At 46.2% G+C, this 12,177-nt stretch overlaps 1 pseudogene; it reads right to left on the reverse strand.

Annotated features, from left to right (window-relative positions):
- Positions 1-1,488: 1,488 nt before the first annotated feature.
- Positions 1,489-11,810, reverse strand: LOC103193605 (annotated as a pseudogene).
- Between the last annotated feature and the right edge of the window lie 367 nt (positions 11,811-12,177).

Genomic DNA, 12,177 nt, shown 5'->3' on the forward strand with positions numbered 1-12,177 from the left:
TTCTATGAGACCTGAGTAATCTCATACTAAAGCATGAAACAGAAATATTACAAAAAAAAAAAAAAATTGCAAAAAATGCATTGACCCATGTCACTTTAGTTTTGTGTATTTCACTATACATAAATTATATTTCAAAAAAAAAAAAAATTGCAGATCAACATCAACCTCTCTGGTAAACACTGACCACCCCCCATATTACCAGATTGATTCCTGTGATATGTAAGTAGAAAAGTACATTAGGACAAAGTTCAGTTACTTTTACCCAAGGCTGGCTTAACATTTGAAACTCAATGTACTTCACCATATTAACCAAAAAAAAAAAGGAGTGGGGTGAATCATGCATCATCTTAATAGATGCAAAAAAGAGCATTTGATAAAAGTCAGAGCATTTTATTTCAAAGAAAAACAAAAAAACTTAGCAAATTGAGAATAGATTGGATCTTCCTTATTCTGATAAAGCACATCTATAAAAATCATATTATACCTAAGAGTGAAATGGAATATAGAGTACTTTCACTGTGAGGTCAGGAATGGGACTGTATCCTGCCTCTGTAAACATTGGATTGACACTCCTGGAGATGAAAGGGATAAGGATTGGAAAAGAAAGAAAAAACTGACACTATCCCACCAGCCACTCCTCGGAAGGAAGATGGGGCAATCTACTTCCGTAGTGATACTGCCTCAGAAACCCAAGGAGGGGTCGCTGAGTCGGGTCCGACTCGATGGCACATAACAACAACAAGAACGTTCACAGATGGTGTGATGACATATGTAGAAAATCTAAAATAAAGGACTTTAAACTCAATTTTTAAATGTTACAAGGAAAAAAAAAATTCTCCCTCTGACACAGAGAGCTCTCCAAAACATTGTCAGGTGGTGAAAACTAGTTGTAGAATAGGACTGTATGTGATAAAATTTACATTTTTTTATTCCACAAAATATAACTCTAGGTTTCTATGTGCATTTCTATTTGTTGTAAACGTGTGAGAAACTTCCTGGCAGTTTCACACCACAACTGCTAACACTGACTACCTCTGAGGAGGGGATGGGGATGGGAGGACACTTGGGTAAAGGAGGACCTGGAATCTATCCAGACGGCTTGAAAAATCCATTACCATTGTCTGAAAATAAGGAGTCATGACTTGGCCAACAGGTAGCAGGGGGAGAGCTCTGGGCAGGGACTGGAGGAGTTGGTAATGAGATGAGCCCTTGAGTACTCTCCACTCTGGTCACCAATCCCACATCTAGGCACTTCCACCCAGTGAGCTCCAATATAGTGCCCAGGCGTGGCTTCCTGGGATTCAGCTCAAAGTCCAGGGACCCGAAGCTGACTTAAACTTCTAAGTCACTGTCTTTGGCAAGTAAAAGACACAGTAAGTTAAGCACCATCTACGCAGATCCCTACACCAGTCAGAGCTGTGCATGGCTCCATTTTCACCACATTGGCCATAGCGGGGTGCACATACCCCTCTGCTTAGCTGATGTGATTCACAGCAGAATTAAGAGGACCAAGAGGCTCAGAAGGAGAAGACCAAGAAGGGTCCTCAGGACGGTGCTGGCCACCTTGAGCAGCAGGCAGGACTCTGGGGCTGGAAGGTGGCCTGGGCCAGGCTCTGCATGGGAGAAGGTCACAACTGAGCCAGTGGGGGGCAAGGTGCCTGTGTGCCAAGGCCAAATGGACCTGCGGACCCTCAGCAGAAAAGCAGCCCTCCAGGACTCACACCCATACCCACATGGGAGAGCATCTGCTTTCAGAAGTGCTGGGGGTGTCTGCTGGCTTCTGCTGGGCAGAACACCCCAGAATTGGGCTTCCTCTGCTGGTAGGAGTATGAAGACCCCATCTCAAAGACAGTCCCCTTGTCTGTGAAATGGTGACCACCACAACCCCAAATTCAAAGGCTCCTGTGTAGGTCACAGAAGTGGACACACCAGTATGACTGACTCAGACACTTGCCAGTAAGAACCACCCAGGGGTGCTACTTTTGCTATCATCACCAATGGGGCATCTGTTTGTTCTCCACACAGAGAATGAGACACAAATGTTTTGGAGTCTAAGGCAAGTCCAGAAGAGTAGAAGCTGCAACTCTACCTTTGACAGAAGTGACCCCCACACCCCAGGAATAGACTTGGGTTGGGGTAAAGAAAAACTATGCCTTCCCAGACCCTTATCCCAACAAAGATGGTTATCCCAGGAGAATGGAAGGTGGGGAAACCCACACATTACAACATGGGACACATCTCCTGGCCACCTAAGTAACAACCTGCTCACTCTCCCCTGCCCATCTGAGCAGTGTGTGTCCCTGGGGTCAGAAAGTGTTGGGCAATTTGGACAGAGGGACCAAGAGGGGATAGGACACACACCTGTGCAAGGCTCAGTAGCTGAGCAATTGGGGGTCTCACCAGGGGCCTCCAGAGCTATCCCTGACCTTCCTGTGGAGGAAACAGAACCCACTGTGTATTTATAAGCCCAACATCTTAAAACTTCTGCAAAGTACTTTTAACATTTTTATTTCTATGCCTCTTTTCCCTCCTACCCAAACACGCAACACAGGAAAAAGAACTCTACTCTCAGCCAAGAGATGCTCACAAAGTACCCCCTCTCTCACATAGTGGGAGGAGCTCTGGTAGCATAGTGCCTAAGGCACTTGACTGCTCACCAGAAGGCTGGCAGTTCAAACCCACCAGCCACTCCTCGGAAGGAAGGTTGGGCAATCCTACTTCTGTAGTGATACTGCCTCGAGGAACCCAAGGAGGGGTCGCTATGAGTCGGGGCCGACTCGACGGCAAATAACAACAACAACACATAGTGGGAGGTTGAGACATTCACAGTATTTTTGGTGCCTCTGGGGATGCATCCCTGAGGGATATCCTCAGGGATGCCCTTGCACCCAGTGCTCCTGGATGGCTCATCAGTCAGGTCCAGGCACTCAGAAGCCTCAGGGCCAACTGTCCACCACATATGCTTGCCCTCTTTGTGGAACTAGCCCACCCAGGGCTCCTTTGCACGAAGTGAATATTCAGCCCCAGGGAAAACCTGCCTGAGCTGCTGTCCCAGCAGCAGGTACACCACGGTGTCCCACGTTCTGGCCCCTCACAGCACACACACACATACACACACACCTACTCACACACACATACCAACACACACATACACACAGGCCAAGCTCACCCACACACATCACCCAGGCTGCCTCGCTGTTGGAGCAGGAATGAGGCTCCCAGGGGCCCAACGGGCACTGCCACAAGGACACATCGTGTAGTTCCCAGCACTGCACTGAGGACACCCACAGGGCCTCAAGGGACGGTCTAGTCCCTGCACCCTCCTGTAGCTGCCCATGGAACCCGCAGCCCAGCGGGCCACACAGGACCCCCAAGGAGGCAGCACTCAGGGTCTGGCACACACTCCCCCTAGTCCCATTGTAGAATCCTTCCAGGTGCCCAGTGCAGGGCCCACTGTGGTTCTGCGGCCTCAGATCTGTGAACTCTGAAGACAGGGGGAGGTCAGCAGGCTGGCTTTTCGGTCCGGCATGGGGCACCAACGCATGGGAAGAGTGCACCTGAGCAGATGGCACCAGTGTCCTCTTTGTGCCCACAGTCCTGCTGGCCCCAGCCATCAAATGGGCACTGTCACAGCGCCAACTCCACACCTTCACAGGGGAGGTCATCCAGCCAGATGCACCTAAGCCTGGCCCAGCCCAGAAGTGAGCAGACCTCAGGGTGCAGAGGCCCTGGCCACAGCCCAGCTGCCTGCAGACCATGTGGGCATAGTGCAGGTCCTAGCTGTGGTCATGCACAGGGCCCCACGCACCACCGTGTGACACTTCCATGTGCCCAGTGTAGCTCCCAGACCCACAAGCCGCACACACCTGGAAACTCCCTGGGAGACTGCAGCCCCATAGGTACCTCCATTCACCAGAGCAGACGCCGGCATCTCTCAGGCTCCCCGTGGGCACCAGCAGAGACACAAACACATTGCGCTGAGTCAGGTGGGTCTCAGTGCCCAGACAGCATCCATGAGTCAGCCCCACTGGCACAGTGCCACAGCTGGGGGCAGGGGCATTGTAAGCTCTTTCAGCCCTTCTGCACTGAAGCTACCTGAACACCACACTGGCGCCCCGTAAGTCCCAGGTATCATTCAAGAGTCAGCCCCAAACCCCATCCAGGGACACCTCCACATGCCCACCACAGTGACTCTGTCCATCCCTCAGCCACAGGACATGAGAGAGCCCTGGGGAAAGACAGATACATGGAAAGGGCCATCAGCTCTCAGAGATGAGGGATCTGGATGGAGAATTGGCAATCCTTCACACAGCAACCTGTCCATCCCTGGGCTCACTTGTCCCTCCTTCCCCCCGACCCTCTGCCATCCCTTCATTTCTTTCCTTCTCTTCTATCCTGAAACACCCTTCCACTTTCTCTCCCATCTCCTCACCAGGCTATCATCCAACATTGTTCTTCTCATCCCAACACTGATTTGAAACCATTTTTCTATTCACATATGACCTACTCTGTATCCACCATGGAATAGACACCTCTCTGTTGCCAAGCCCATGAGCCTCCCCATTTCCACCTGACTGCACATCATACACACTGTATGCCTTGCCCTTCACCAACCTGAGAAGATGACAAAAGCCACATTTCCTAAGGCACAGGCTGATCCTCCCAGGATGCCCACTGGACAGCTCAGCGTATGGGGCTCTGTCCCCACATAATGAAACACATCAGGCCAGATAGGACTTCTGCCTGCCCCAAAAATAGCCTCTTCTAGGTGTGGCCACCTTGCCACAGTAGAGCTGGTGGCAGAGGATAGTGGCATCTTCTATGTCCCAGTGAGTGGCACAAAGGGGTGCCGAGACCCCATATCCCCAGAGCTCCACTCGTCCTGCACAGCCACTGCTACCATTAACCAGCTGGAACTCTAGAGGGCCAAAGTGGTATGTGAGATTTCATTTTTCACCACATAGGCACTGTTGCACTTGCTCCTTATTGTGAACCCACTTAAACACATCCCATACCCTAACATAGGATGGACAGATTGAGAGAATGAAAATAGCATTGAGAAGTGATATCATGAAAATGGCGGAGTGTTGTTAGGTGCCACTGAGTCACTTTCAACTCATAGCAACCCTATGGACAACAGATAAAATTTCCGTCTGGTTCTGTGTCCTCCTCAGAGTCATTGCCATGCTTGAGCCCCTCACTGCAGCCACTGTGTCAATCCATCGTGTTGAGGGTCTCCCCTTTTTTGCTGACTTTACCTACCATGATATCTTTCTCCCAAGGAGAGAACACTCAAATTACTAAACTAGAAACAATTATGAGGATATTACTATAGCTCTTACAGAAACAAATATGACAAATGATATAAGGCTAGTATGAATAATTGTATGCCAACAAATTAGAAAACCTAGATGATATGGACAAATTCCTATAAATACACAAACTATCAAAACTGAGTCAAGAAGAAGTAGAAAATCTTATCAAACCTGTAACAAGTGAAAAGATTGAATCAATAATCAAAAAACAATAAAGAAAAATCCAGAACCAGAATAATGCATGGGTTAATTCTACCAAACATTTAAAGGAGAATTAATACCAATCCTTCTCAAAATTTTCCAAAAAAGCAGAAAAGGAGGGAACATTTCCTAATGCATTCTATGAGGCCAGTATTGCCCTGACATCAAAGCCAGACAAAGACATCACAAGAAAAGAAAATTACACATCAATACCTCTTATGAATAGAGATGCAAAAATTCTCAAGAAAATACTAGCAAACTGAATCCAATAGCATATTTAGTAATGACCATACAACATTACCAAGTGATATTTGTCTCAGGAATGCAAGGGATGGTTCAATATAAGAAAATCAATCAGTGCGACACACTGCATTAGTTTCCTAATGTTGCCATAGTAAAACACCACTAACTAGAGGGCTTCCAAGAACAGAAGTTTAGTGTTCCATAGTTCTGGAGGCTGGGAGTCCGAGGTCAGAGTGTTGGCCATACTGATTCTTTCTGAGGCTTTGAGTGAGGATCTGTTCCATGTCTGTTTCCTGTTTCTGTTAGCTCCAGGTGTTCCTTGACTGCAGAACCATGTGGCATTCTTCTTGTGTCTCCATGTCTCTGTCTCTCTTCTCCTCTTTTGTAAGGGCACCAGTCATGGAGGGGTAGGGCCCACCCTATCCAGTATGACCTCATGTTAATCTAACAACATCTTCAAAGATCCTATTTCTAAACAGGACTACATTCACAGGTACAGGGGTGAGAATTTCAATATACCTTTTTGGGGGGACAAAATTAGATCTATAATATATATATCAAGTTACTAGTATGAAGGTTAGGGGAAGGGGAAGAAAAAAAAAAAAGACCATGATCATCTCAATTGGTGCAGAAAATGTATCTAACAAAAACAAAACACTTTCATGATAATTGACTTGATGGCAGTAGGTTTGTTTTTTCTGTTTTTTGTATTTTAATGATAAAAACACTCAGAAAATTAAGAATAGATGGGAAATCCCTCAGCATGATAAAGGACATTTATAAAAAAAAAAAAAAAAAACAGAGCTGACATCATACTCAATGGTGAAACTGTAAGTTTTTTCTCTAAGATCAGGAACAAGACAAGGGTGTCCACTTTCACCACTTCCATTCAATATTGTACTGGAAGTTCTGTTGTTGTGTTGTTGTTATTTGCCATTGAGTCGGACCTGCCTCATAATGACCCCTCCTTGGATTTCACTACGGAAGTAAATTGCCCAACCTTCCTTCCAAGGAGGGGCTGGTGGGTTTGAACCACCAGCCTTCTGGTCAGCAGTCAAGTGTCTTAGGCACTATGCTACCAGAGTTCTAGCCAAAGCAATTAGAGAAGGAAAAGAAATAAAAGACATTCAAATTGTAATGGAAGAAGTAGCGTTATCTCTTCACAAATGGCATGATCTTACACAGAAAAAATCCTAAAGAACAAAATGAAAAAAAAAAAAAAATCTATCAGCTCTAACAAATGATTCACCAAAGTTGCAGGATACAAGATCAATAAATAAAATCTGTCATATATCTATAATTCGCAATGATAACATGAAAAATAAAGTTGTTTTTAAAAAGTTCCATTTACATTAGTATCAAAAAGCAGAAGATAGTTAGAAATAAATTTAACCAATGAAGTGTATGACTTTCAGACTTAAAACTACAAACTTTTCCTGAAAGAAATTAAAGACCTAAATACATGGAAAGGCATCCTGTGTTCATGGATAAGAAGAAATATTGTTAAAATGGCAACATGGTGCAAAATGATCAACAGATTAAATTCAATTCTTATAAAAATCCCAACAGTTATTTTACAGAAATAGAAAAGCTGATCTTGAAATTCATATGGAATTCAAGTAGCCAAAACAGTCTTGTAAAGAAAGAACATAGTTGGAGGACCTGCCATTCCAATATTCAAAACTTACTATGAACCTACAGTGATCAAAACAGTGATACTAGTATAAGGATAGACAATGGATCAGTGGAATCAAACTGAGAGTTCATCAATAGACCCATAAATATGTGGCTGGTTGATTTTTGACAAGGATACCAAGACTTTATATGAGGAAAGAATAGTATCTTCAACAAATAATGCTAGGACAACTGAGTAGCTATATGCAAAATAATGAAGTTGAACCCTTACCTCACACCATATACAAAAATTATCTAAAAATGCACCAATTACCTTAATGTAAGGACTAAAATTCAAACACTTGGAGGAAAATACAGAGGTAAATTTCCATGACCTAGGATACTTAGATACGATACCTAACTCACAAGCAATCAAAGAACAAATGGATCAATTAGACTTCATCAAAATTAAAAACCTCTGTGTATCAAAGAATGCCATCAAGAAAATGAGAAGACATCCCACAAAATGGGAGAACAAGTTGCAAATCATCTATATGATCAGGATCTAGGATCCTGAGTGTGGGGGGAGTGGTAGTTCTGTAGCAGAATCTCATGTTCCATGAAGGGGAGCAGGCTCAGTTCCTGGCAAATGCACCTGAATGGGCAGCTATCACTTATCTGTCAGTGAAGGCTGGCACTTTACTATGATGCAGAACAGATTTCAGTGGGGCTTCCAGATTAAGACAGACTAGAAAGGTCTGGTGATCTGCTCCCAAAAATCAGCCCATTGTGTACTGAGCTGCCATGACTTGGGGGCCAACTCAGTGGCAGCCAATAACAGCAACAACAATCTGAATATATAAAGAGTGCTTACTACTCAACAATACAAAACAAAGACTGCCATTTAAAATTAGGCAAAAGATTTCAATGAACATATTTTCAAAAAAGACACATAAATGGCCAACAAACACATGAAAACATGTTCAACATCATTACTCATTAGGGAATGTTTTGCTTACTTTGTGCTGCTCTAACAGAAAATACCACAAATGGGATGGCTTTAACAAATAGGAGTTTATTCTCTTAGAGTTTTGGAGGCTAGAAGTCTGAGTTCTAAGTGCCAGGCTCTAGGGGCTGGGTAAAAACCCCTTAACCTTGGGCTTCATCTCTGCCTCTTGCTCTTGAAGCTGGAGGTTTTCTTCACTCAGGCAGCTGCTGGCTGCTAAGGCTGACAAACCCAAGGTCAACAAGTATTTTTACAGTCCCAATATTACCAAACAACATAGCAGGCCACTTATTCAAGTCCATTAAGAGTCCCAAGCTCAGCAGACAGCATGGCAGGCTGCTGCTAACGACTTGGCTAAATGCAGGATTCAAGTGTGCCATTCCCAAAGCTTCTCCTCATAAACCAGAAGACCACATCCCTAAAGCAGCTACTCATGGCAGATTCCACCATGGAGTTGATAACCAATCTCACTGTTTCAGTTACCTAGTGCCACTCTAACAGAATATACCACAAATGGGATGGCTTGAACAAACAGGAGTTTATTTTCTTACAGTTTGGAGGCTTTAAGTCCAAGTTCAAAGTGCCAGGCTCTAGGGGCTGGGTGTAAGCCCCTCAGCCTTGGGCTGCAGCTCTGCCTCTTGCTCCCAGCCCACTGGATCTAGAGGCTTTTCTTCACTCAGACAGCTATTGGCTGCTGAAGCCAACAAGCCCAAGGTTGACAAGTAAAAAGGCATAGTCCTGATGTTACCAAACCTCATGGTAGGCCATTAATTCAAGTTCATTGGAAGTCCCAAGGTTGGAAGAGCATGGCAGGTTGCTGAACAACGACACAGCTACATGCGCGGTTCAAGCATGCCATAAGCTAGAGATGACTCTCCAAGGCTTTTCCTTATATACAACAAGCAGACCACATCCCTAAGGCAGCTACTCAGCTGCTCTTAGTAGATTCCACCATGGAGTTGATTACCAATCTCATCATAGGGAACAACAATATCCAGCTGCCTAGCCATTCAAAACCATGGCCCAGCCAAGTTGACACACAAACTTAACCACCACACTCACCATGGAAATAACTACATCCAGCTGCCCAGTCACTCGAAACCAGGTCCAGCCAACTTGACACATAACCTTAACTACCACAGGGAAATACAAATCAAAATCACAGCGAGATACCACGTCACATCCACTAAGATGACTATAACACAAAAGATGGAAAACAGTAAGTGTTGGTAAAGAGATGGAGGAACAGGAACTCTCATCCACTGCGGCTGAGAAGGTCAAATGGTATAGCTCCTGGGAAAACAGGCTGTTGGCTCTTTAAAAGTTAAGTATAGAATTGTCATATGGCCCAGTAATTCCACTTCTAAGTAAATAGCCAAGAGAAATTAAAACCTATGTCCACACACAGGAAATCTGTGCCCTAGTGTTCACAGCAGCATTGCTCATAATAGCCAAATGGAGGAGACAACCCAAAAGTTCATCAACTAATGAATGGATAAGTGACTATCTACTCAAAGCAAAACACTATCACTTATGAAAAGCATGAAGTCCTCAGAGATGCTGCAGCTTGGATGATCCTCAAAAACATTACACTAAATGAAAGAAAGCAGACACAGAAGGCTGCATGCTGCGTGATTCCTGTCTAAAAACGTCCAGGATAGGCAAATCTGTGGAGACAGAAAGCAGATTAGTAGTTGCCAGGAGGTTGGGGAAAGGACAACAGGAAGTGATTACTTAAGGGATCCAAGTGTGCTCTGGGATGGAGAGTCTGAAGCTAGGAGACGTGGTGGCTGCACAACACTGTGAACGCACTGAGTATCACGTGACTGTGATAGTCACACTTTAAAATAGTTCCTTGTATACTTTGTGAATTTCACCTCAATAAAAGACGTTTTTAAAACTTGGACATGAGTGTTCATAGTAGTAGTAACTCACAAAAGCTGAAAGGTGGAAACAACCCAAACGTATATAGCTGAAACGGGAGGAACAAAATGTAGCATGTCCATGCAATGAAGCATTATTCAGCCACAAAAAAAGGCAGAGAATAACGGACACATACCACAACTCACATGAACCCTGGAAATGCCAGGCTGAGCAGAAGCAGCTAGCCATGAAAGCTCACACGTTGTATTATCTTCTTTGTGTGACATACCCTGTAGAGGGAAATGCATGGAGACAGAAGCAGATCAATGGTGGCCAAGGGGCTGGGGAAGGAGCCAGGGGAGGTGACTGCTCATGGGTATGGGTCTCCTTCTGGGTGCTAGAATGCTCTGGGATGAGCATGGCAGTAGCTGTATGGCGTGGGGAATGTCCAGAAGGCTGCTGAATTGAGCCACTGAAAAGTTTAAGCGGACAAACTTTATGTTATATGAATTTTACCAAACAAAACACAGCAGCAGTCAAACCAAGAGTGCATCTTGGGGGAGTGGGGGGAGTATCTGCTGGTTCCTGAGCTGGAGGACACAGATGGTCTGGCCTCTCCTCACTGGATAAGCCCTAAGAATGGACTGCCACCCCTCCTGGAGGCAGGACTTCCTCCACACCCAACAGGCCTGGTGCAGGAGGGGCTGACCTCCTGGCCCCAGCCCTGAGACTGTCTGGGAGGAGTGGGCCACTCCACAGACAAGGCACAAGTGAGGCGAAAAACAAATGGGGAGAAAGAAACAGAAGGGAGGAGGGCCGGCTGTCCCAGGAGTCAGGTGTGGCTGAGGGAGCATGCATCCTTGGTTCAGGTCCCAACTCTGGTCCAGGGATCACAGGAAGGGAAGGGCCCAGGAACCTGAGCTCTCTCCTCTCCACTGTGAGGGCCCACCATCATCACAGAGCACAGTTGACCTCAGAGCCCCTGTGTCCGATGACCTTGCCCCACCCAGCTCAGACCCTCCCCCTGCCACCCGGGACAGTGATGGCTTACTGTCCCCTGAGCACCTGAGTCCCAAGTCACTGCTGTGGTCGCAGGGCTTGGGGCACCCAGGCCTCTGTGGGCAGTTGAACAGCAGGGACTCATTGCCCACTCAGTGGAAGGCCTCAGTCCACATGGGCCCAGAACCCTGACCAAAGTGTGTGCCCCAGGCATGGAGACAGCCAAGCCACACTGCAGCTCCCTGCAGACCACATGTGCCATGGGCAGATGCAGGTCAGCATCACAGACGGTGCCCTAGGTCAGGCCACACTGCACCTCCAGGACCCTGGAGTAGGGGTGCTCCCCGCCCACCAGCTGGGCCTCCATGTGCCCTGGGGACAGACACTGCTCTGGAAAGCCCTTCAAGGGTTCTCTTTTGAGGTAACCAGACCCTGCTCTACCTTTGGGTCCCTCAAGGACAGTATATGCAGGAGGTCTCAAAGACACTTGACCTGGCCCAGCCCTGAGGGAAGTTACCTTCCTCCAGGGCCTCACCTCCTGGAGCTATAGTCCTTTGGACCCCACCCATGCAGGGTTAGATGAGAATGGCCCCCAATTCTCCTTAGAAACAAGAAGGGTTGGACTTTCTCTCACCTATGTTGGTCATGTTGTCTGAAGGAACCAGTCCCTGGAGAAGGATGTCATGCTTGGTAAAGTGGAGGATCAGCAAAAAACGGGAAGACCTTCAACAAGATGAATTGACACAGTGGCTGCAATGATGGGCTCAAGCACAGCAAGGACTGTGGGGATGGCACAGGACTGGGCAGTGTTTCATCCTGTTGCACATGGGCTCACTCTGAGTTGGAGCCGACTTGATGGCACAATTGTTGCTGATTACCCAGGGGAAATTGGGTTGACATTACACAATGGAGGTAAAGAAAAGTGTGCCTTCCTTA

Source organism: Orycteropus afer, unplaced genomic scaffold, assembly GCF_000298275.1.
Source record: "Orycteropus afer afer isolate SDZICR_OR568_19922 unplaced genomic scaffold, OryAfe1.0 scaffold00038, whole genome shotgun sequence".
In the NCBI taxonomy this organism is placed as follows: Eukaryota; Metazoa; Chordata; class Mammalia; order Tubulidentata; family Orycteropodidae; genus Orycteropus; species Orycteropus afer.